We start from the raw sequence: 27,484 nt of genomic DNA, 5'->3' as shown, positions 1-27,484 counted from the left end.
GGCTTATGCCAAAGAATCAGGGCCACCCTTTTGCCTTCAGTCAGAAATGTATCAAAGGAACAGACTTCAGCTGTTTTTTTTTCTAAAAGAGACCTTTCTTCTCTGTTTTCTTGAAAATTTATGACTTGATAGCCGATGTGTGTATATAGTTTATGTAGGTTCATGCCACACGTCATTTATATACATAATAATAATAATCTCGATTGAGTCTCAGCTTGAGAAATTCAGATTATGGTGGGATTAAAGTATGTAAATGTAAAGGATTACATTCTCCACCATCACTCTCCTTCCTTCCTCCGCATTAACTAGAGAGGTCCAGTGGCCAGTCTCCAGTGGAAACCAACCCCATCCTCCTAAGGTGAGTTGTGGAGACGCAGCCTCTCACAGAACTCTGTTTCTTCTGACCAGCTCTCCACCCAGATGATAAGGGTTATGTTATAATAACAGTAAGATGATATTGTTCACATCAATACGGCCCCACAGGCATGCCTGCAGGCCAGATGGACACCACCCCTTCCTCTCCCAATCAGGGAAGGATGTTAGAACACAGGAATCTAAAGGGCAGTATTTTTAAGGGGACTCAATCTAAAATGCATTGCAATTTATCAAGAGAGTAAGTTACTCAAAACTTTGATATTTCAACAACTATTAGTTAACATATTCCTTCCCACATCCTGTGTGAACACTGTGGGCTGAGGACACCGACTTCTCGGACTCCAAAGCTGCCTCCTGCGAGAACTGCTGGCATCTGACTACAGAGCAAAGAGAATAAATGCTACTACTAACTGATCCATGGAAGATCCCAGCACTTTAGAGGGAATCAAGACACCTGTCCCTTTCTCAGAACACATTCACAAAAACAGTATACTCTCCAATGATGATAGCAAGTGTAGGATTTCCCAATAAAGGATCTATCACCCTTGAAACAAAGGAAATAAGATAAAGCATGACAGCCCTTATCATCACTAAGGACAATGTTTATTTTATGCAGTCTTGTATACTTCCTGGGCTTCCCAGGTGGCTCAGCAGTAAAGAATTCACCTGCAACGTGGGAGACACAGGTTCGATCCCTGGGTTGGGAAGATACCCTGGAGGAGGAAATGGCAACTCACTTCAGTATACTTGCCTGAAGAATCCCATGGACAGAGGGGCCTGGTGGGCTACAGTCCATGGGGTTGCAAAGAGTCAGATTTGATCTAGCAACTAAACAACAAGAACAACAAAAACTTCCTAATCCCCTTAAAATAAACATCCATTACCTTTTTAATGAAATACTGCTTAACATGTTATGTAAAAAACAAAAATATTTTCAGCTGTAGGAATGGAAGCTCATGTGATTCGAGGAGATTCTACAGGGCAAGGAGAAGAGGGGGCATTTAAAAATATCTCCAAAGGAGGGGGCAAAAGATCAATCACTTTTTACAAAAAGATTTCTTGACTGCTTCCCAGTGTGATGGATATTAAAACAACACTCCCAGCTCTCAACAAACAAAAGATACCTCCTTCTAAGTGTCTACAACACGAGACATGACCTGAAGGACCCACTATTTCAATACACGTGTATAAGTCACCTACGGCTGAGCTCCTATGAGTGAAACGCCCAAGCTTCTAGAAAAAGCATGTCCCAGTATTGGCAATGAAAGCTAATCAAAGGTACATATGCCACTAACCAACACCAAAACCTGTCTGGTCACTGAGAAAACAAAGGCTCAGGCTATTTCCTCCCCACTGTCTGGGCAGGCAATCAGGTGATTAAGATGCCAACAATCCTAAGGACCACTGAATGCCTTTTCCATATAACTCACCATTTCTTGTGCTAGAGGATGTGAGCTTTGAGGTTGGGTGGTAGCTAGGTAGAGAGAGGAGGGTAGCAGGAAATGGGGGTACAGTTACATAGAGGCATGTGATCACTATAGGAAGAAGAATAAGAATCAAGAGAAAGAAAAAAGGAGGCTAGAGATAAAAATGAAGACAAGAGCAGCATTCCTCATTACCAACACTGGGAAGATGATCTAGGTCTGCCCTTCAAATTCATCAAGAGCAGGAATGGTCACTCACAGAAGTCAAAGGACAGGGGAGGCCCCAGGGTGACAAAGACTTTGTAATGAAAGAAAACACACCGGGGGAACCTAGTTTACAGACATTTGTGCAACAGAGTTGGGGGGGAACCTCCACAATCTCACAGTCTTAGTCCTGTCAAATGACAAATACCTCTTTTATGTGAGTATCAAACGGTATCGGAGGCAGTACCATAAGCAAGACTTCAATGGCATTGATTTTGCATGTTCGTAGAGTTGCTTCTAAAGAGGAACTCCCTTGACGGCTGGAGAGTTTCTTCACCTGAAAACTGCGATTGTGCAGCTCACTTAGCCACCACGTACAGGCCAACAGGAACAAATTCATCCAGCCCTTCTGACATCATCACGCTAACACTTCAATTACCTGATAACTGCGGCCATGTTTTCCTGGCTGAGCAGGAAAACTTCAAAAGAGCTTTACCTTTTTTCCTCTCCAGCTTCCGCTAACCTTGCACCTCCTTCTGTTTTCACGGCTGAGTCTCCACAGTAAGGTTGTAACCGACACGTAGACAGAATACAAAAAGAGTCCAGACCTAAATTCAAATCCTGCTTCCACTGTTTACCAGTGGCATGACCCTTGTCAGGACTTGCCTAGATGCTAATGAACTTCAATTTTCTCATCTGTAAAATAAAAGTTACAGTGAGAAATCAACTAAGAACTCTTTGGAACACAAAATTACTGTGGTGATTCATTGTAATGCCATTAATAGAAGAAAATAAGCATTCAGCTTTACTCTAAAACCTAAAAGGAAAAGTACATTTCTTCTCACCTATAATGCTCACTACTTGAGCAAGTTATACATAGCCAATCTATCTTTGGTTTTAAGTAAAAATAGTCTGCTCCAATTATCCTGAAAATGTCTCAAGGGAAAATTACTGTTTAATCTGATAATATCATCCTCCTAATATAAGCAAAACAAACAAACAAAAAACAAACAAATTTTCTATGTACAAGAAATAATTATAGGTGATTAACATGATGATAATGTTAATGATAAAGAAAAATATGGTATAGTCAACACCGCAAATTTACTTATAAGGGGCTTGGGGTTTTGTTCAGTCTAAAGATGGCAGCAGAGAATATTACAAATATCCCTGGGCTCCACTCTACTGTATACCAATTTCTTTCTACTAAAGCAACTGAAGCGCTTTCACTGCATTGGTTTGTTTGCCCCTCACTGCAATGTGAGCTCCTATAGATAAGATCTACATCTTGGCCATCTTTATATACCTGATATTTGGCACAGAGTGGACCAGGATCATGGATAGATGGTCAGTCCACCTGCACTGGCAGGGAAAATAAGATACAATCTTAAAACGAAAGCTATTTTGTAAGTTTACACTATACTTATATCAGTTAAGATTAAGCTCAGATGCAATTATCAAAATCCTAACAAAAATGGCTTAATCAAAAACAAATGCATATTTCTCTCTTACACAGAAGTCTAGGGGTAGTCTATCTACAGCTCCACCTTGCCAGGGACTCATGTGCCTTGAATCTCACTTACTTACTGTTCAGCTTTGTGTGGCTTCATTCCCAAGTTTACATCTCGGTCCAAGATGGCTCTGAAGTTCCACATGCTATACCTGCAATCCAGGTAGCAAGAAGGTAGAAGACAGGTGTGCATGGGTACTTGGGAAACAAAATGGATAACCTGTGTCAAAGAATGCAATTTTCTTCTAATATCCATTTCTTCCCTTTTAAATACTAGACTCTCAATTTTCACTCTAGCTAATTGCCATCCACAAAAAAACACTATATGCCCCAACCTACCCTGCAGCTAAGTTTGACCATACAATTAAGTTGTAGACCATAAGATATGAGCAGAAGAATTGTGTGGAATTTCTGGGAAGTTCTTCCTCTTTAAAAGGAAGACAGATATGATGGCTGGAGCCCTAGCAGCCATCTTGGACCATAAAGACAAAAGCTACATTCTAAGAACGGCAGGCTAATGAACTAGAAGAAACCTGAATATCTGAAATTCTCATAGAAGAACTGTACCAGCTATGAACTGCCAACTCTGAACATCTTTTATGTAAGACAGTAATAAATTTTATCTTTTCTATGCTACTATTATATTTCTGTTTCTCATTAAGCTGAATCTAGAAAAATAATTTTTTTTCCTCCCCATTCCTATCTACCAGTTTCCAGTATCATTTTCTCCACCAACAATGGCCATCACTGAATGTTCTTTCTTTATCTTAACCTTTCTCACAGGGAGTAGGAAATAAAGGACACATAGCTCGTAACTTTTATTTTTGCAAACTATGAAGATTTTATAACAAAAGGAAATAAAACATGAATATCAACAATTCCCTGTACAACTGTTGTGAGATAAAATTAAAAGAATTCACCTCCAAAATTGCAGAAGCATTTCCCATTGCTACATAATATCTATGGCCATGTTTGCAGTGTGTACCTGATAAGGAAGAGAACATATCTCTAGGTAAATGGTTCTTAATTAACTAACATACTTTAAAGTTGGCAGGAAAAAATAGTTATTGTTCTATATCAAACAGGTAGATCAAGACATCTTTGCCATCTGACCTAAAACTCATTTGAGCAAGATTATTTCATTTTATTTTATAAATCTCTATAGTAGAAATTTAAGTCATGTACATTATCAAAACAATGTTAGAAATAAGCTGCTGTACACATATCATGAATACTAAACATATTTTCCACACTTAACAGCTATCTTCGCTAAGATTCAATTGGAGTTATGCCTATTGCAATAACCTCAATTCTTATTTTATTTTGTCTATATTTAAAGGAGTTCAGTGCATCCCCAAGTATAAGATAAAGACATTTCTAAATTGACACCATGGAAAGATCAACATAAGTAAGTTTTACAAAGGTAGTGAATTGGTGCATGCTCAATTGGTTCAGTCATGTCCAACCCCATGGACTGTAGCCCACCAGGCTCCTCTGTCCATGGGATTCTCCAGGCAAGAATGCTGGAGTGGGCTGCCAAGCCCTCTTCCAGGGACTCTTCCCTACCCAGCGATGGAACCCACATCTCCTACATTGCAAGTGGATTCTTTACCTTTGAGTCACTGGTGAATTGGTAGCTTCTCTGAATCTTTCTGCAAGGTGATCTCTGACTGCAAATGATCACTACAGATCCTGTGGTGGAGGAGAAAGACTTGTGGACCTAGAGTTTACCTCAGTGATGTGAATTCTTGTCCTAATTCCATTTCCAACATGTAGTGTAAATTTGAACAAGTGTCTTAATCTCTTCAGCCTCTTTTCTGCTAAATGAAAATAATACCAACTTAATAATTTTGATGAGATTCAATAGCATGTTGAAGCAGTTTATAATGGTAAAGAGTTGCATAGATGTATTATCTGTATGTCTGTATTAGTTGGTAATGTTTGGGCTTTAAGTAGCAGAAACTAAATTGTGCCACCTCAGCTGTTTGTATGTGTGTCTATGCAGATAAGTGTGTGCTTAAAGTATACAGAATGTCCTGGGAGAAAAGGAAACAGTATTTATTACTACCATGACTGAGGGCTTTTTTCATGATAAAATGGGAAAGGGCCAAAGCAAAGGGATTTAGAAATAGCAAATCCCTTATTTCTGTTCTTTCAGGGATAATAACAAGTTCCCATATCTACAGTCCTGAAGGTCCCCACCCACATGACCCATACAATGCCCACTTCAAATGCACATTAATGGTAGGCTGGCCCTGCAAGAGAGCAACGGGAGTTATGAAACAGAAACACTTAAAATCACTTGAAGAAGCCCCTGAATATTCAACATGAGGGTTTTCTGGCATTTGAGGCCAGCAGCACCTACGTTTCCGAGGACCACCTTTCTAGGCAGGCGGCACCTCTATCTGCACAGATGCTCCTGGAAAGCAGTGTGTGGCCTCCACACTTGTGTCAGCGGCTTCTCCTTCCCTCTGTCTTCTTCACGGTCTGTTCTATAAATACCCCTAACACTTTTAACTAAAACCCCATGGAAAATTTGGAGGTGATACGCTGAACAGGTGTTACACCTCTGAATAATACCTAGTAATCAAGGACCCCTTTGCCCTCCATTCTCCTACAAATAGTGCAAACTCATTCATCATTGTGCAAAATAAGCTATTCCTGCTGTCTTCACTGGGAATCTTCACTGCAGTCTCCAGGATCCACTGTGAATGGCCACGGCTGCAGCTTTTGCTGCCTTATTGGCTCTAAAGCCCCCAGGACAGGCACCTAGAGAGCCCAGAGCACCATCCTAACAACAGGACCACCACCTCGACCCATCTCCTTCTCCCCCACGGTCACCCAGGACGCTGCTCAGGAGGAAACAGTTTAGGTGAAAATGATGTCAGAACGGAGATACTGCTATCAAAAACTGAACAGCGGTTCCTCAGAAAATAAAAACAATACTATCAGATGATGTAGCAATTCTACTTTTGAGTTTATACCCCAAATGACTGAAAACAGGTCTTGATATGATATTTGTATACCCATGCTCATGGCAGCATAATTACTATAGACAAAAGGTAGAAGAACTCACGTGTCCATTGACAGATGAGTGGATAATCACAACGTGGTTTATACATAAGTGGATATTATTCAGCCTGAAAAAGGCAGGACACTCTGGCACCTGCTGCGTGGCTGAACCATAAGGACATATTGGTGAGTGGAAACGAGCCAGTCACAAGATGACAAATTCTGTGTGACTCTACTTGTATGAGGTACCTAGAGCAGTCAGCTCACAGGGACAGAAAGTAGAATGGCGGTTGCCAGGGGCTGGGGGAAGGCGGAGTAGGGGTTATTGTTTAACGAATATAGAGCTTCAGTTTGCAAGATGAAAAGAGTTCTGGAGACGGGTTACAAAACTATCTGAATGTATTTAACACTACTGAGCCGTACACTTAAAGATGACTAAGATGGGACTTCCCTGGTGGTCCAGTGGTTAAACATCCACCTTGCAATGCCAGGGACACCAGTTCAATCCCTGATCTGGGAAGACGGCACAGCCACGGAGCAACTAGCCCGTGTGCCACGACTACTGAAGCCCGTGAGCCTAGAGCCTGAGCTCCACCACAAGAGAAGCCACCGCAATGAGAAGCCTGTGCGCTGCAACAGAGGGTAGCCCCCACTTGCCACGACTAGAGAGAGCCCCCACACAGTGAGGAAGACCCAGAGCAGTCAAAAATAATAAATAAATAATAAAAAAATTTAATTTTGAAAAGTGGTTAAGATGGTAAATATTATATGTATATTTTGCCATAGTGTATTTTTTTTTTTTTTTTTTAAAAAGAGGCCAGAATCTTCTATATCCTCCCTGGAGGCATGAGTAGCCTAAATCCAGCTCCGTAAAGCCCAACCTCAGAAGGCCAACCCATCTCACACTCAGATCCTGCCATGACCCAAATCCCTTCCAGCCGATCACTGAACTTCTTTTTTTTTTTCATTTGTTTTTATTAGTTGGAGGCTAATTACTTTACAATATTGTAGTGGTTTTTGCCATACATTGACATGAATCAGCCATGGATTTACATGTGTTCCCCATCCTGAACCCCCCTCCCACCTCCCTCCCCCATCACTGAACTTCTATAGCCAGTTAACCAACGAAATCTCAGCCCCAAACTGTGTTGTAGAAGAAAAGCCTCAGACGTAACGAGGTCCCCACATGGTAGAACTTCATGATGTCTTGTTTCATGATCTGGGAACACACATGAGTGTGTTCAAACTGCAATACTTCATCAAGCTGTATCCTTAGGATTGTGCATTCTTCTTTGTGTAAGTATTCTCTTTATTTCTTTAAAGTTTTTAACAAAATTTCAGCCCTACTTTGTTACTGCTTGTTTTATTCACATGATCCTTGGTCTCTGGCAAGATGAAGCATCCTTGAAGGCCTCACAAGAGCCTGGCAGAGCACAAGGCTTCTATTAAGAGCTTCAAATTTGCTTACTGATTTCATTGAAGTCTGGAGATCCCAGGCGTATCAGAGGGAAGAGGCAGGGCTTGAGGCAGTAGAATGGTTTTCCAAATTCCTTCAGCATCAGGGAAACAAAACCTTCCTGATCCCAAAGTTGCCGGTTAATAGAACAGCCACAGCAATCCAAACAGGCTCATAGAGGGAAGCTGGCTGTGCTGATGACAACCCATACCTTGGAAAGGTAACAATTTTGATGAAGAAGAAGATACATACATACACACATATGTACACACACACACACACCCAAAGTGCAGTGTCAGTAGAGTCTGACTCCAGCCTGCCCACAAGAAAAATCAACATTTTTCTGTTGTTAACTAGTAGTACCTATATTGAGAAGTGGCTTAAACCAAAATAACTGAGCAAATGGAAGGCTCTCCTGAACAACATGGTAAGTCCATGATGGCTGGTTCTCAAGGAGAGTCAGTTTGAGTGAGAGTTCCTTGATCTTTAAAATGCTGATGGCTACCATTTACTCCCAGAAACAGAAGGGCTGGCCCCAAAGAAGAAGACGGGCTAGATGCAAAGGACCATGAAAGGGTAAGATGGAGCCCCCAGAACCACTGGGAAGAAGGGGTCAGTGTGAGTCTCCAGTTGGAGTCCTCTGGACTCTAAGACGCCAAGTCTTAATGCATTCTCACGCACTGGGAGGTGGGTGGCGGGGCTGTTTTTCCGCTGTTTCTCTGGGTATTGCAGAGCAGCGTCCTGTCTGGCAGGGCTGAACTGTCATATCTAGCAAGCAGACCTGGCTCCAAGAGAAGCTGGGAGACTCCCTCAGGCTCTGCCCCTGCCCCTCTGTGCCTGGGCGGAGAGGAAGGAAGTGGGTGGAGGGACGCAGGGCGAGGCTTTGGTACCAGGGGCATGACTGAAGTCTGATGATGACACCATGCGTCTGTGGGACTCGTGAGACAGACAGGTGTTCTCGTCATGGGGTAGGGAAGCCCCCCAAAGCTCATCAGGGAAAACGTGCATTTAGCATCCGGGTCAGTCTGAAGTGGAAGGGAGCCCGAGATGCCCTCAGCTCTCCTGTTTCTCTCTCTTTCTGGTTTTGTCTTGTTTGACAAATCAAACCGAATCCCAAAGGACAAGCATGGGAGGGGAGAAGAGGCCTCCTTCTCCCCGCAGATTTATGGCATTCTGGATGCAGCTTGCGTCTGTCAGGCCAAAATGGTGAGGGTGGGCTAATAGAGTAGAATTACAGCTTCCTATAATGGGGAAAGTTAAATAGACAAGCTCTCCTACCCCGAGGAGAACGAAGCAGAGGTCAGTGCTGCCGCCTTTGAACATGAATGGCCCCTTCCCCTCGGCTGCCTTTCACATGTGGCCCGGCAACAGTAGCAGGCAGATGCGACACAAAGCCAGACACACCTGATTAACCATGAATACGACAGCTGTCGCTTCCCCACCGCCGCCACTGCCCACACCCTGGCTCTTGCCGCTGAGTTTTTCCCCCTCCTTTCAGCCAGCGTGAGGAAATTAAACCTACCATTAAGACCCAAGTTAGTGGGAGGGTGTCGTCGGCGGCGGGGGCCTTTGTTTCTCTGCTCACAGACGTGTGATAGGTACCTTCTGATTTGTCCTTTCATCTGAGCAAGCGTGGGGGCCGCAGTCAGCTCGGGACCCAGAACCCAGGGACAGGCCCGCGGTGGGTGGGGTGGGCCGGGCTGACTCAAACGGGAGGGAGAAAGTGGACTGGCTGAAAGCGGGCTGTGCACCTGAAAGTGAGTCTCTCTGCTCCCCGCCCCGCCCCACCTCTCAGTTTTATTCTCTTGCCTCCAGCAGCCAGAATTCCCTGCCTAAAAACACCCACCCTTAAAACAAGCTGACCACCAGGAATGTAGCGATAGGAAGTGGCGCTCAATGCAGCATTGTCTTTCTGCGAGAACTTAACTTATTTTGCCCTACTGTGAGCTGACCTTAATACAGAAGAACCAGGGCAGGTGTCTGGGGTTTTTCCTTTTCCCCCTCTCTTAGGTAGCCAAATCCTTGAGTTCCAGTTAACTTCCAAGACCTCAAGAATCAGGTACAGGAGGAAATCTAAGTGTTGAAAGGCTAATTTATTTCTAATGACATAAAGTATAGTGTGATTATGAGAGCTTCCAGAAACCTTTGCAATGGTAATTACAGCCTTGAGTGTGAACCCTGAGTTTTCCTCGGGATTTTTTTTTTTTTTTTTTTTTGGTCAAGCTTGGGTTAATCATTTGACTTCTGTAAGCTTGCATTTCTAGACCTTCAAAGGTTCTCTCCATTGTCAGAAAGTCCCTTAAGTATTTGCAAAGAGAGACTAATAAAAATGATCAGAAATCACTCAGTGAACATCCAGCCTTCTAACATCATGATGGGGTGGTAACTGGGTAATTTAACTCAATCTCACAGAAATTCAACAAGTATCCCTGGTTTCCTCACGAGTGTAAACATGGTGAAATAATTCAAGCCTATCACCTGAAGGCTCACTATTTCTCATGAAGCCCAAGCCCACTGTGTACCTCTGACTTCTCCTAAGAAATCAGGGAGATATTTCCATCAAGGTAATCAGGGAAAGGGCTAACTGAATCGCCTAGAAATTTTTGTTATATGTAACACAGTAAAAGTTCCCAAAAGCCCTGTTTTGTAGAACACTGGGATTTGTTCTAGAACACAAAGGCAGCCTACAGGGGTTGGTGACTTGAAGCTCACCTTTCATCTCACTGATGAAAAGCTATATCCACTATTATTAATAAACCAACTGAGGGTGTCTCACCTCACAGCCATCTGAAAAGACCCTACTCACTTTGTCTTCAAAATCGTCTCTACAACTCTTCTTCCAATCTCCAATCTCTTTTTCTTGCTTCACAGAGCCCACAGTTTAAGCAGAGTAAGCCTGTCTGTTTTCAATTCTTAACTTTTCACACACACGGCAAATGAGAGGAACTTCTGAACACTGCGATCATCTGGCTGATGAGCAAGCTGTTTTCCATTTCTGGCAACAAATACTTTTGGCTTATCTTGACGGGAAGAAAGGGGATGAAAATATACTTTGGTTGGATATCGTTGATAGCATTTGTCATCTTTGCAGCTAAAAAAAATTAGCTTAGAGAAAAATTCCCTCAGTATTGCAGAAGATGGCAAAAGAACTGACACTACTACTGAGATGCCAGCTGAACCGAATTCATAAAAGAAGTAGCCTACTGTGATATTTTTCATAACAAACACAACATCTCATCATGAGGTGGGCTGAGGGCTGGACCAGCAGCTAGGATCTTTGGGGCTTAGGCTGGGGGGACTATGGTGGCTCACAGGACCTTTCAAGGATCACTTTACATGTCTGTAACCGGTCCTTCTTTGTATCAGTTTGCTGGGGCTGCTATAACAAAGTACTACAAACTGAGCAACTTAAACAACAGAAATGTATTGCCTCACAGCTCTGGAGGCTAGAAGTCCAAGATCAAGGTGTTGGTAGGGCTGATTTCTCCTGAGGCTGATTTCTCTGAGGCTGATTTCTCCTGAGGCTGATTTCTTTCTCTGATTTCTCTTGTAATCATCCATCTTCTGTGTCTTTACATGGTTTTCTTTCTTTATGTGTCTGGCCCTAAGCTCATCTTATAAAGACACCAGTCATATTGGATTAGGATCCAGCTTAATGACTTCATTTTAACCTGATTATTTCTTTAAAGACTCAATCTCCAAACACATTTTTGGGTACTGGAGGTTAGAACCTGTAGGAGGATGCAATTCAACCCCTATGACCCTTTGAGGGACTCAACTGAGTAAGTTCAGCTCTATCTCAACTCAGACAGACTCTGAGCCTGTGGTCTGGATTTACAAATAAAGTGAGTTGAGTAGGCATACGGCATCACTCTTGCCATGATTTACTCACAACAAAACATGAAGGAAGTAAAACAGATGGGCATGTCATTTGAAGGCAGGAGAGTCCATCTCGTGGATTCCAGGGGCCGTGAGAATCACAATGCCACCTCTCAAAAGAGTCAGGAAGACCAATAAACGAGATTACTTCCGCTCTAAGGTGAAAGTGTTTTATGACTGCATTTTCTCACCCTCATTGACCATGCCCATTCACCAAAGCCCAGAACAAAAGGGTTTTTCCCCCATTACATTTAGAAACAGCAAAGAGCAGAGAAATGAATCATCAAACAGGCAGAACCCTCTTCCTACGACTCTGTTACCTGAGTGAAAACATTACTTCCTGAAAGAGTGAAAAAAAGAGAAAAGTGGCAGATGACTAACAGCAGTGACAGCGTGGATGCAAAGAACTTTAGGACAGCTCGAACTTTAGAAACAGGCAAGGTTAGATGATGAGACACGGTGGGGTAGACGAGGGGAGGAACTATGAATAAGAGGTTCCCAAAAAAAGACGTGTGTGTGATTTATTTAATAGTTCCACCAACGTGCAGCCGTGGGTTGGGTATGATGATTCTAAATGCCCTGTGACACATATTTACAAAGAAACCGGGTGGCTTTACTTAAATGACACCTTCTTATTCACCACTGCCTCCTGCCGCGCTGCCAGTCACCAAGGCTCCCGGAGCAGCACTGTTGAGTCATGAGCCATGTGCTGGCAGTGGCCCGGAAGTGAAGAGAGGACCACCAGCTCATGACTGTGCAGCTCCATGGGAAAGATGTAGCTTTCATGATGGTGTGAGTTGTGAGTTGATTTGTGCCCCCCAGAAAGACGTGTTGAAGTCCTAGCCCTCCAAATCTCTGAATGGGACTTTATTTGGCAAAAAGATCATTGCAGATGTAATCAGTTAACATGAGGTCACACTACAGCAGGGTGGGCCCTTAATCCAATATGGCTGGGGTCCTTAAAAGGATAAATCTCAGCACAGAAACAGAGATATACAAGGAGAATGTCATGAGATGATATAAGCAGAGCCAAGGAAGTCCAAGAATTGCCAGCAAATACCAAAAGCTAGGGGAGGCAAGGAAGGATTCTCTCCTACCGGGCTCAGGTGTCTGCCAACACCTTGATTTCAGACCTCCGCCCCCCCAGAACTGTGAGGGAATCACTTTCTGTTATTGAAGGCATCCATTGGTGGTACTCTGTTACATGGCAGAAATCAGTTCAGTTCAGTTCAGTTGTTCAGTCGTGTCCAACTCTTTGGGACCCCATGGGCTGCAGCACGCCAGGCTTCCCTGTCCATCACCAACTCCCAGAGCTCAAACTTCTGTCCATCGAGTCAGTGATGCCATCCAACCATCTCACCCTCTGTCATCCTCTTCTCCTGCCCTCAATCTTTCCCAGCATCAGGGTCTTTTCAAATGAGTCAGTTCTTTGCATCAGGTGGCCAAAGTATTGCAGCTTCAGCTTCAGCATCAGTCCGTCCAATGAATATTCAGGACTGATTTCCCTTAGGATTGACTGGTTGGTCTCCTTGCAGTCCAAGGGACTCTCAAGAGTCTTCTCCAACACCACAGTTCAAAAGCATCAATTCTTTAGCTCTCAGCTTTCTTTACAATCCAACTCTCACATCCATACATGACCACTGGAAAAACCATAGCTTTAGCTTTGACTATACAGACCTTTGTCGGTAAAGTAATGTCTCTGCTTTTTAATGTGCTGTCTAGATTGGTCATAGCTTTTCTTTCAAGGAGCAAGCATTTTTTAATTTCATGACTGCAGTCACCATCTGCAGTGATTTTGGAGACGAAGAAAATAATGTCTGTCACTGTTTCCATTGTTTCCCCATCTATTTGCCATGAAGTGATGGGACCGGATGCCATGATTAGTTTTCTGAATGTTGAGTTTTAAGCCAGCTTTTTCACTCTCCTCTTTCACCATCATCAAGAGGCTCTTTAGTTCCTCTGCTCTTTCTGCCATAAGGGTGGTCTCATCTGCCTATCTGAGATTATTGATATTTCTCCCAGCAATCTTGATTCCAGCTTGTGCTTCATCTAGCCCAGCATTTCTCATCATGTACTCTGCATATAAATTAAATAAGCAATATACATCCTTGACGTACTCCTTTCCCAATGTGGTACCAGTCTGTTGTTCCATATCCAGTTCTAACTGTTGCTTCTTGACCTGCATACAGATTTCTCAGGAGGCAGGTCAGGTGGTCTGATATTCCCATCTCTTTAAGAATTTCCCACAGTTTGTCATGGTCCACATAGTCAAAGGTTTTAGCATAGTCAATAAAGCAGAAGTAGATGTTTTTCTGGAATTCTCTTGATTTTTCTATGACCCAGTGGATGTTGGCAATTTGATCTCTGGTTCCTCTGCCTTTTCTAAATTCAGCTTGAACATCTGAAAGTTCTCAGTTCACACACTGTTGAAGCCTAGCTTGGAGAATTTTGAGCATTACTTTGCCAGCATGTGAGATGAGTGCAATTGTGTGGTAGTTTGAACATTCTTTGGCATTGCTTTTATTTGATATTGGAATGAAAACAGACCTTTTCCAGTCCTGTGGCCACTGCTGAGTTTTCCAAATTTGCTGGCATATTGAGTGCAGCACTTTCACAGCATCATTTTTTAGGATTTGAAATAGCTCAGCTGGAATTCCATCATCTTCACTAGCTTTGTTCATAGTGATGCTTCCTAAAATTCACTTGACATCACACTCCAGGATGTCTGGGTCTAGGTGAGTGATCACACCATTGTGGTTATCTGGGTCATTAAGATCTTTTTCGTATAGTTCTGTGTATTCTTTCCACCTCTTCTTAATATCTTCTGCTTCTGTTAGGTCTATACCATTTCTGTCCTTTATTGTGCCCATCTTTGCATGAAATGTTCCCTTGGTATCTCTAATTTTCTTGAAGTGATCTCTAGTCTTTCCCATTCTATTCCTTTCCTCTATTTCTTTGCACTGATCACTGAGGAAGGCTTTCTTATCTCGCCTTTGCTGTTCTTTGGAACTCTGCATTCAGATGGATTTATCTTTCCTTTTCTTCTTTGCTTTCACTTCACTTCTTTTCTCAGCTATTTGTAAGGCCTCCTCAGACAACCATTTGCCTTTTTTCATTTCTTCTTTTTGGGGATGGTTTTGATCACCTCCTCCTGTACAATGTTATGAACCTCCATCCATAGTTCTGCAGGCACTCTATCAGATCTAATCCCTTAAATCTATTTGTCACTTCCATTGTATAATCACAAGGGATTTGATTTAGGTTATACCTGAATGGTCAAGTGGTTTTCCCTACTTTCTTCAATTTAAGTCGGAATTTGCAATAAGAAGTTCATGATCTGATCCACAGTCAGCTCCTGGTCTTCTTCTTGCTGACTGTATGGAATGTCTCCATCTTTGGCTGCAAAGAATATAACAATCTGATTTTGGTATTGACCATCTGGTGATGTCCATGTGTAGAGTCGTCTCTTGTGTTGTTGGAAGAGGGTGTTTGCTATGACCAGTGCATTCTCTTGGCAAAACTCTGTTAGCTTCTGCCTTGCTTCATTTTGTACTCCAAGGCCAACCTTGCCTGTTATTCCAGGTATCTCTTGACTTCCTACTTTTCCTGGCAGCCATAGAAAACTAGACCAGCACACTGCACACTGTACTGAAACCCACAAGACTCACTCCCCATGTTCTTCTGCTCCATGGCTTCTCAACAACACTCTTCCAAAGGCCTCCACTTTCAGGAACTTGGCTTTTTTCTAATTTTTAAAAATCTTTACTGGTCTTCCACCCTCTCATGCCAACATGTTGCACACTCAGTAGATCACAGCTGGAGACAAACTATCTACCTGTTTTCAGTGGTGACTTCTTCTGTAATCTTAACTTATCATAATGACCTTGGGCAAGTCTGTAGGCCTTCATCTCTTCATTGCAAAATGAAGGACTTGAACTATAGTAATTTCTAGTCTGAACCACTGAAGACCATAACCCCTATTTTTCTTCCTCAGTGTTTTAGAGTCCAAGAAGATAAATGAGAAAGAGAGCAAAAATGTGATGTTTCCTTCTCTCCTGTGCTATTTTTAAGGTCTTGTTACAAAAGTTAAATGAAAAATATTTCTTGAATAAACAAGTTTAGCAAGCTGCAAGAGGAAAGAGAAAGGATATCAAATCAAAGGAGATGTTTCAAACCATAGAGCTATCAGTTAACCAACCGCATGTATTGATGCCTAATGAGAGACAGAACATATAAATGAACAATGGCCACATCATGCACAAAAAGTAGAGTTCTGACCTACAAGCTGCAATAACCAGCCCAGGAAAACAACCCATTTTCTACAGTAACCAGTACAGGAAGTCAACCTGCTGTGTTAGGCTTATAGAAAGTAAGACTCCTATCAGTAGTAACAATCCAAAATGACTAGAGCTTAATAACTGGCAGCTTTTCTTATTTTTGTCCATACCTTTCTAACTTAGGACCAAAGAAAATCAAATACACACCCCTAACTGATTCCACAGGATGCCTTCCTTCTAGTCACCTGCCTTCAGGTTCCCCAAGTCAACAGTCTAAAATTAAAACACACATGAAGCCTTCTCTTTTTTCCACTATAAATCTTTCCCATTCTTTTGCTTGCCTTTGAGTCTCTGCCAAAACGTAAGTGACGGTGGCTAATCCCCTTGCTAGATCAAGTTCTAAATAAACACCTTTGCTCGTTCTTATTTGGATGGTCTTCATTTATTTCCACACTAACAAATGCAAATAAATCCTAAGGAGACTCTTGGCAGGTAGAGAAAAATACAAGGAGGTGTAAGACATGGTCTTTATACTTAACAAACTTTTAAAACCTTGGGGTTTGAGACAAAACGCACAGAGAACAAGCACATCTACCACAACAGACAAGCAAGTGATTACTTTATTACTAAGCAAGTAATAAAAACAGTCAGGAATAATGAGTCCTGAGTGTAAGTTCTAGGCAATGAGTGCAGAAGTCTGGAGGAGAGAGATTACTTTTGACCGGGGTGATCAGATATGACCCGGACCTCAGTATTCAGAAAGAAATTATTACAGTAAGTGAGTCCCCTTGATCATGTGATTACTTAATCTTGGAAGTCTGGGGAAACAGGAAGGAACCCTAGCAGGAAACCTGTTTGTTCCATGACTACTTTGTCACTTAGAGAAGGGTGACTTATTAGGAAGCCCACTCCTTCTTCTTCATAAGCTCCAAATGAGTAGACCTTCCCCGAGTCACTCAGACTGTGGACGGGATGAACTCAGCCAGCTGGCCTCTGTGTTTCTGTTCCAAATCTCTGCCACAAATTTTTGGCTGCCCATTAAGAGAAGACCTATAGCCCCACCAGGCAGTTGTTCAAGGCCAAGCAGAGGAGCTCTGTCTGATGCTGAGGTTTTAGGGAATTGGATAAACAGGACCCTTCTTTCCTGACCAAGTTGTGGATCAATTAAGAGGCATAAGTATAAGACAGGGGTAAAAATGGCTTTTTTTTTTTTTTTCTCAAATTGACAATCTTGATTAGAGACCATGATTTTAGGTCTGTGGACTTGTTAATACTGTACCACTGAAGTGAAATCCCCTAGCCAGTGTCAGGCAATGCTGGAAGACAGGAAACTTGGCCACATGAGGAGCTGCCCCTTAAAACTTGAGACTTAAAGGGACAGAAAATGTTCACTTTCTCCAGTCAATTCCCACACAGAGGGAGAAGACAGTGAGACACACATCTTCAATTGATCCTCCCAGACTAATCATTTTCCTCTCCCTTCAATGAGGTAAAGGAGAGGATGGAGAGAGGCCCGGGCGGGTTACTCACTGGAAGCACATTCCCTCGGAAACAAAAGGAGTGGAGAATAAACATTCCTATGTCACACCTACAATAAGCAGGACTAAGTCACTGCAGGGTTGAAGTCTTTCTCTCTCATACATACACACACATGCACTTGTATGCACACACATGTGTGCACACATGGCTACCAAAGCTGTGGTCGTATTTTTTAGTTTTAGAATTTATGACAACTTTTTTAACTCTAAGGGGAACAAATGTGTTAATAGAGAAGATCTCCCAAGTAAGGGACTGCCCTCAGCATGGACGGGTGTTAAGTGCAGACCCCGAAGTCAGATGTCTAGTCCTGGCATTGAGTGGCTCTGTCCCTAATTATGCCTTGCTACCTGTGAGAGATGGGAGATAAAATGAGAGGGTCCCCACATAACTCGGTTCTATTTCCTGGAGGCACTGAGATGGGCCCATATTAAGAGAAAATAGTCATTTTTTTTCTTGAAATATGGGATAAATGTGGAATAGCCTGGGGAGAAATGAACGGAAAAATGAAGAAGGAAGTAGGGCTGAGGAAAGAGGGAAGAGAGAAGGGTTATTCTTGCAAATACAAGACAGGAAGAAAAAAAGGGGGGGCAGAATTGGCATTTGCCAAGGTTCCCCTGAAAGGAGCTACAGGGACCTCGAAGTCAGAGCTTCGTTCGTTGGCAGATCCACAGGAAGGCTCAGTAGGAAATGCAGCTTCAGCTGGAAGGGTGTAGAAGGACGTGCATCGTTTCCTTTGCCAGTAAGGGACTCATTCAGCTTCTCCACCTGCTCTTCTCTCTGCCCTCCGCTTTCCTCTCACGTGCTTTCATTCAGCACGACTAGGCACCAGATGCTGTGATGGGTGCCGTGTACGCAGGAAAAGGACGGCCCCTGCTCCCCGCAGGGGGATTCGGGTCAGGTCGAGGGGGACGAGAGCCGTGTTCTGTCACCGTACGATGGGATGAGTGCCGACGGACACACAAACGGGGGGCAGCCAGGGACCAGAGGAGGGGCTCGAACCTCGGGGGCCAGGGAAGGGACCACCGGAGGGCTCATCCCCAGGGCTCTCCAAGACACAGACACAGAGATGAGTGGGGAGACGTGAGCCGGGAGGGTGTGTAGCCAGGTCATAAGGAGCCCACGGTCCACACTGCAGAGTCTGGATTTTGCCTTGAAAATAGGGAGGAGGCAGCAAAGGGTTTTCAATACGGCTTACAAAGTTGTTTTCAGATTTATACTCACAAAGTGTGGAAAAAGAGCTAAGTACAAAGGATAAAATAAAATACACCCATAATCCCACCACCCAGAAATAACCATAATTAATATTTTGATGGTTTTCCTTCTGGTATTTTTTGCTATTTATAGCTATATGTATCTAGGCAAAGAGAAAAAGGTTTTCAAAACATCAGACAAATTATACCATAGGTACAGTTCTATATCTTGCTCTTATGATTTATACCATAAACACCTTCACACCATTGAATTTTTTTCCAAACATGTGATCTAAATAATGACACAGAATTCTATTAATTGGATTTAACTAATGCTTTCCTTATCGTGAGACAGTTTGGTTTCTTTCCAGATCTTTATCTACAACTCTTATGATATCCCTAAGATAAATTTTCCCCAAAGAGGAAATCATTGGGTTAAAAGATATGAACATTTTAAGATTAAGAGCACCAATATAGCAAGTTTAAAAGATAAAGATGGATGCATAGAAATTTATATTGTTTATTTCCTTTATGTTCTGTTAACTCACTTACTTGTCTTCAGTGAAAGATAAGGAGAGAGATCTAAGCCACTAACGGGTGTTTCAGTTAATGGAAGGTTCATCATGATTATGAGGTTATGACAGGAACCCACAGAGATCACATTCATGCTCTGACACTCTTGAGGTTGCAGAGATCCCATGGGATCTAAAATTTAATCTGTCCTGACCCTCAACCAACTGGAGTATTCAGAGTTCATGTTTTCCTTCCTGTTGGAAAAAAATCTGAAGGTCCAAAGCCCCCCCCATTGGATGACCTTTAAGGTTCCTTTTCCTGCTGAAATTCTCTGATTGTATCTCTGTGAATGTTCCTTAAGAGTGAGCTACATTATTAGCAGTGCTTTTAACATGATGATCCTTCTCCAAAGGCAGACAGTCTTATATTGACATAACAGAAATTTCTCAAATGCTCTCAAATTTGTCTTTATTTGTGTGCTGCTGCCTATAAATTACTTTCTTGTGGGGTATGGTTTGAATTACAGAAACCATCCATCCCTTCCCCAGGGTTACAGAATGCTTCTTTGTGATGTTCATATCCTAATTGTAATCCCACTGTCATGTTTTGTTGATGGTCCCTGGAGCTTACATCAGACATAATTCTTGGGCAACGGAGGTTGGGTTCCGGTAATGTGACCAGTTCCGTTCGTTAGAACCCTCCTGACAACAAGCTCTCTCTAAACAGCCTTTCTAACATGTGTTTATAATCACTTGGAGTTATCTCTATGGCACTTGAGCTGCCTTCCATCTGAAGTGGCCCTTAGGGTAGCGCGCACTCATCCAGTCTGCCCCTGGCTTTGTGGTTTTTTAATCTGGCATCTCAGGAGGCAGAGTGCTCTAATTGAAAAAAGCACCAAACTTGTATCAAGAGGTCTAGAGTCTTGGCCAAGTTCTGCCACTGACAATCCAAGTGACAGAGGAATCTGCCTCCCATCCACCCGTCTCTCAGAATTGTCATAAGGTGTAAAACCAAGTAATACTCATCAAAATAGAAAACAACACACATGCTTGCCTTGATGAAGTCGGTACATCGGTTCCTGGACTCCCTGCGGATACCGAACTCTGAGGATGTTCAAGTCCATTATATGAAATGGGGTGTCCAGTCAACTCTCCATATCCACGGTTCCACATCTGCAAATACAGAGGGCTGACTATATTTTATTGCAGTAATCTCATTTATATGAACAATGCAAGAAATAATACAGTCCATAAAGAAAATGTATTCATTCAAAAAATTTATTAAGCTCACCAGGGATAACAGCAGACACTTGGAGAACCAAGAACAGCAGAATACAGTTCAGGCAGTCAAGGGGTTCAGAGAGGAGTTGGAAAATGGAAACTCTGGCCATGAGAAGCATTTTATTGTGTGTAGCAGGATGTGGGGGTGCAGAGGAGTGGTCAATGAGCCTGCTCGGGGAAAGTCAGCAAAAGTCAACAGGTGATGCTTGAGCAGTCTTGAAAGATGTAAAAGACAATGTCCAGACAGGTAACTCAGAAAAGGAAGCATTACTCACAAAACCCCCAAGAAGCAAAAGGACACAATATGTCCAGGAAACAGAAAGTCCATCAGGGTGAGAGAGTGCAAGAGTGTGTTGGGAAATGGCAAGGCTGAAGACTTGTTTTTTGGGCAGGACAGAGCCTTTGATGAGCATGGTTATATAAGTTGTGGTCCAGGCAAGAAACATCTGGCACGCTGAATTCAGTAATTTAAGAAGTATTTACAAAGGGATTATGTTCAAAGGTGTGGGTGGGGTGTAGGGAAACCACGTGGGGTCTTGTTGCCACCCTTAGGCCTGAAGGGTGAGGGCAGAAACACAAACTTGGAGGAGAGAGTTGTGTGGAGAAGGCCAGCTGATAGGAGTTGTGAGTTATCAGTCGAGGGATGCAGCCAGTGTTTGGCGACCTCCAGGGAAGGGGGCAGGAGTTGGAGGGAGGTTCAAGAAGAAGGAGACGTATGTAGAGCTGATTCACTTCATAATACAGCAGAAACCAACACAACAATGTAAGCTATTATATATGTCTGAGCTTAAGAGTGAAGTTTAAGAGAACATTTAAGAAAACTGTTTTCCCCTGTAAAAGTAAAAAATGTCCTTTTTTAAAAGATGTATCTCTTTCTAAAGTGGCTCAATGGTGAAGAATGCACCTGCCAATGAGGGAGACTTAGGAGATGAGGGTTTGATCCCTGGGTTAGGAAGATCCTCTGGAGAAAGGAATGGCAACCCACTCCAGTATTCTTGCCTGGAGAATCCCATGGACAGAGGAGCCTGGCAGACAACAGTCCAGGGGGGTCACAAAAGTCAGACTGAGCAACTATGCACGCACACATACACATCTCTAAATGCCATTCATTTATAAATCAAACATAGAATCTAGTTTCCCTTCTATATAGTTCAAGACTTGCTTCTTCTTACCAAAAGCAAGTTTTCCTTTGAATCCAACTTGTCCCCATCCTCATTAGTCTAAACCTCTAAACATAATTCCATCCTTCTTGTTAGAGTTGAAGATTGTCCATGTGACTCAATTCTGGCTAACAAGATGGGAGAGCTAAAAGCTTCCTGGGAAAGGAGGTTCGTGGCTTTTCTGCAGGAAGTACTAGAAACTAGCTTCCTCTGACTCACACTCTCTGGTCACAACAAGGGAACACTAGCACTGATGCTATTGGCAATCCCCCTGTGCACGTAAGGAGAGCCAGCCTGAGGATCAAATCAACACTGCACACACAGAGATGGACACAGCGTGAGTTCTTACACTTAGCACCGAACCACTGGCTCAGCCTTTCTGGAGTCTCTAGATGTCTTTACCACTTCAGCCACTTTCACCTTTCCTATTAACCGCCAATGCAAGCACCCAAACCCATCCAAGTGTCTCCTGATTACTTAGACCCTTCTGGTGAGGCTCCCAGCAGTTGTCATTTCTCAGGGACAAAATGACATGGGTTAAAGCCCCTAGCATGAAACTTAGCACATGCGGGGCCCTGGGGAAGTGTCCGCCCCTGTCCCGCTGGCTTGCCGCTCAGCCTTGCGCACTCTCCCACCCAGACCCCCACCACTATTTCTGATATGCTTTGGGTGCCAGGAGCTGGGTCCCAGCAGGCCTCCGGATAGATGAGTGCTCAGAAGCCTCACCACCTTGAAGGATGGAACTCCATGACAGGAAAGAGCAGTGAACGAGCCACCTTCCTTATTCGACCGCCAGCACAGCTAGTCAGAGATTCTTGCTCTTTACGGCACTCAGATATGGTGGGACAGCATGAATGCCACCATTAGAAGCCCAGAAAACTCGGTTTCTGGTCATTCACAGCTAGTTCAAGATGTTCACACCTGAGTCATCACTGCCAGTATCAATCCTCGTATTGCAGATGTGCAGAAAGACTGATTAATAAAAAATTCTGATGACTGTAATGTTTGCAGTATCACTAAAGGAGAAGGTTGAGGCTCTAGCCAGTAATCTCTTTTGAAAAAGAGTCCTCTGAATTTCCCCTCCCTTCACCCTGAATGTCTTAGTTCTGGGATTTTGGCCCATCAAAAGTTGAATAAATCCTCATTTAGAAGGATGTCTCAAACTTCCCTGAGCTACCCTGCTCTAGAATAGCCCATACTGTGTATGATAATGCATCTTAAGAAACCTTCACAAAATGGGAAGGTTTTTGTCCTTTTGGTTTTTTGGATAAAATTCACTTGAATTTGACATGGAACCTTACAGTACTCTCATACAACACTTGAATAGTCCTTGGGGCGCTGTGGAAACAAGTGCTGAAAACGCTGATCTGGGGACACCAGCCCGGGTGGAAAGTGGCTTCCCCATCTTGCCAATGACACGCTGGTGACCCGTGCTTGTCACACCAAGACCCACTGTACCTCATCTTGTCATCTCTGAGGACTTAAGGAGGGAGGGTACGGAGGATAGCAGGTAGGATCTTTCTTTCACAAAAGTGCTAACTAAACCAAAGGCCCAGACAAAGCCAAGACCCAGAAACTTCATAAAATGGAGAAGATTCTGATAATTGGTTTAAGTATCAAATTTCTAAGTTTCCTGCAAACTTTAAGAAATCTCGAGGAGCTAGTCCAAATGTCTCTGTCGTATATGTTCAATTCCTTTCTTCCTGAAAGACTCAAGTATCCAGCAATATTTTAATATTTACATGTTTATTTCTTTGCCATATAATCATATCAACTTGGACTCAGTGCAAATATGTGATATTTCAAACACAAGGAGAAACCAAGTTACTCACTGAAGGGAAACCCTGTGTCAGCTTTCATTACCACATGCCAAAAATGTTAGGCAAATGTAGCTAGTTTACTAAAACCAAGACAAAATTAGCCCACCAGCACTCAGGAGTTCCCTCTCAAACACGTGCACTGCTAACAAAATATTGAACCTTAAACTCATTTGGAAAATGAGCTTGTGAATTTTTTTCTTTAGTAAATGCCACTAGCTGACCTTGCCTTCAAGTCAAACAGCTGTAACTCAGCTTGTCTTGTTTCCCTTGAGTACTGAGTTGTAAAGGCCACTAGTTTCAATGCATTTTGCCAGAAATAACTTGAAGGCACTTCTGAACAGGCACTAAAGCCCTTGTAATGATACAGTCATTTTAAATTAACAGCTTAACTTAAAATAACTAAACCTGATTTTTGTGTGTGACCAAAATTTATATTGGAACATCTCCATGGAAGTGAAATCTAGTGCATTCACCCCAGGCAAGGCATTTACTGACAAACAAGAATTGGAAGAGGAGGTTTAAATTCAGATGCCAAAAAAACAAGACTGTTTCTGAAAAGAGAGGCTTATCTACCTTGTCAGTCCCTCTGGGATGAACCTAAGCCTTGGCTAGGTAAAAGAACCAATGCACGATTCCTCTTCCAAAAGATTTTCTTTACCTGCAAACATGTGCTAGAAAGTAGCAACGTGGAAGTAAAAAAAGGAAAAGAGAGCAAAGATTCTTTGCAAGCCAAAAACTGGGAAGCAACCAAAATGTCCTTCAACAGGTAAATGTTCAGAATACTACTTGGCAATAAATAGAAATTGACTATCAATACACACAACAACTTGGATGGACTTCAAGGGCATTAAGCGCAGTGAAAAATAAAAAAGCCAGTCTCAATAGGTTGCATACTGTATTACGTCCTTTGTATAGTATTTTCAAAATTACAGAATTGAAAAAATCTTAATGTTATCATAGATTAAAGATGGTGAGTATGGCTATAAACAGGTAGCCTGAGGGAGATCTCCATGGTGATAATATCATTCTGTTTCTTGATGATTACAGGAATCTACACGGAAGTGACAGAAAGGCACAGAACTCGCACACACTGCACCAACGTCAGTTTCCCGGTGTTGACATAGTACTACGTTACCTAAGAGGCCACCTTAGGCGACGCTGGGTAAGACGTATACAGGAACACTCTGCACTTCCTTTGCTATCATCACAACTTTTTACAAATCCATACTTATTCAGTAAACAGAGCGTCAGAAGGAACAAGGAAGGAAGTAGGAGAGAAAAAGGAAAAGAAACTGGGGGTGAATACTGACAACTTCAGAGATGAAAGGTGACAGGAAGACTTGAAGGAGAGGACAGTAAAAAGTAAACATTAGAAGTTACAGTCAAGCAAGCTGACAACCAGAAACTGTTAGGATTGTAAATTGTAAATGAACTCAGTGGGCAGAGAAGGGAAAGATCGTTGAACTGTTACCCTTGAATGACAAGGATAGAAATGAAGCATGGAGCAAGGAGACATGGAGTAACGGCAGCAGCAGGAGCTACAGGAGGGTCCAGTGGGAAGCAAGGAGGGGGGAGCTTGGGGTGGGGGTGTAGCGGCTGATATTCCTTAGGATATGACATATCTCAAATGAGAGAAAAAAGGATGACTGAGGACGATGTCTGATCTAGAAAGAAATACTGAGAAGGAAGATGCATCATAGAAATCAGTAAATTGAGAAAGAAGAGGCAACATTAATGGGCTCAAGCAGAATTACTGATCAAATAACGAGGAGGTGATCCAAGAACGTAACAGGTAGGTGAAACAGAAGGAGAAAAGAACACACTCTGTCCTGGGAAAATGACAGAAAAGAGGAAGACAAATGATGAACAACAAAACACAGTGACCTCCACAAAGATGTTTCCTACATGGGTTTCAAAGCCAACAACAACACACATTGATTTTTCCAGATTTACTTAACAAATCTCTTTCTTCGGCAGCCTAGTTCATATCAAGTATACATCAAGCCTGATTTTCATTTCAGCAAATGTGACCTTAATGAGTGCAGTTCATGTAAAAGTAACACAAAACTGCAGGAGGGTGAATTCTGTACTGGAGAAGAGAGTTTACAAGCCATCTCTTGGGCAAATTCTTGGAGTCTCCCAAGGCCATGAATGAGCATCACTAAACCTCAGTGTCCCCAAGAGCATAAGCAAGATAACATTAAAATCAAGAAATTGATGTAGTAATTCTTAGATCTTTGAGATTTACTGTGGTCATAAAGGAGTTCGTAGCACATGGGGAAAAGTGAAGTTTCTGACTGCTGCAAAAAACAGTGGGAAATTCCAAGGAGGGCAGCCCCTAAGGAGAGAGAAGGAAGAAAGATGGTTGGCCACTCTCCATGGATGGAGAAGCTAAAAAACAAAATGCTGGTTTCTCTCCCAGCTTCGGGGAAATGTCAACTCAGAATTCTCTGGACTCACTCACTCAACAGTGGGCAAAGAATTGATGTCATCCTAAAAAAAAAAAAAAAAAAGGAAAAAAAAAAAAAGAATTGATGTCATCCTGAAAATGCGGTTGGACAGGAATCCATTATCTCTCCACTGCTTTCAAGCCCAACCTCTGGCCCCAGATAGTGAAGTCGCTCAGTCATGTCTGACTCTTTGCGACCCCATGGACTGTAGCCTACCACGATCCTCCATCCATGGGATTTTCTAGGCAAGAGTACTGGAGTGGGTTGCCATTTCCTTCTCCAGAGACTCTTCCCAACCCAGGGATCGAACCTGGGTCTCCCACATTATAGGCAGATGGCTTTACGTACATCTGAGCCACCAGGGAAGGCCCCAGATAAGAGGTCAGCAAATAATATAAAAATTAAGAACCTAAAGCATATGGTAAATGTTGCCAGATGTTATTCCCTGATAAATTATGTGTCTGTGGCAATACAAAGAAAATCTCATTCTTCTTAGCAGTTTTACATTAATTCCTTGCAAGAAGCAGAGACATGTATTTTTAGGAGGAATGCTTTGATAAACCTGATTGAAGGCTAGGTGCCCAGGGCCTGTGGGTGGCTGGCGCCAAGGACTCAGAGAAGTGAGGAATGGCTAAATGTTTCTGCAGTGTCAAGGCTGAATGGAGGGGAAGAATTCTCTCAACTGGAGAATTTGAGAAGCTATTTGGTAGGAGGTTTAAAAGACACAAAGGCCAACAACAGAGAAAAGACTTGGGGGGAGATACCTAACGGCAGTTTGGGGCATGAAGTCTGAGCACTGTGAGATGTAAAGCCCCTCATTGCCTTCCTTATAAAATCCTTAGTAAAATCTGTATTCTCAGCCTTGAGGAGTGGATTTTCATTGAGGGGAACATAAAGAAGAATAGAAATCTACTTCAAGGTTGGCACAAGGGCAAAAACATAGTCCGTAGCAGTTACTTATTAACTATTATTTAAGATGGGACTTCCCTTGTGGCTCAGATGGTAAAGAACCTGCCTGCAATGCGGGAGACCTGGTTTCGATCCCTGGTTGGGAAGATTCTCTGCAGAAGGGCATGGCAACCCACTCCAGTATTCTTGCCTGGAGAACCCCCATGGACAGAGGAGCCTGGCGGGCTACAGTCCATGGGGTCGCAAAGAGTCGGACAAGACTGAGTGACTAAGTGCAGCACATTATTTAAGATATGAAAGACCAGAGGCAACAAAGCAGGGGGAAGGAAATAGAAGAGATTGTTGTTGAGCATTTTCTTCTTTTCCTAAACTTTTTAATTCTTGAGGCATTAGGTTTCCAATCAGGCTCTATGGGAAAGGTATGGTCACCCAAGGTTCTCATTCATTCTCTCCAAACACTTAAGCAGCTTCAGGTATGACAAAGAT

The sequence above is a fragment of the Cervus elaphus genome, chromosome 7 (assembly GCF_910594005.1).
Source record: "Cervus elaphus chromosome 7, mCerEla1.1, whole genome shotgun sequence".
Lineage (NCBI taxonomy): Eukaryota > Metazoa > Chordata > Mammalia > Artiodactyla > Cervidae > Cervus > Cervus elaphus.
The sequence above is the reverse complement of the archived record's forward strand: the minus strand, read 5'-3'. Positions refer to the sequence as shown.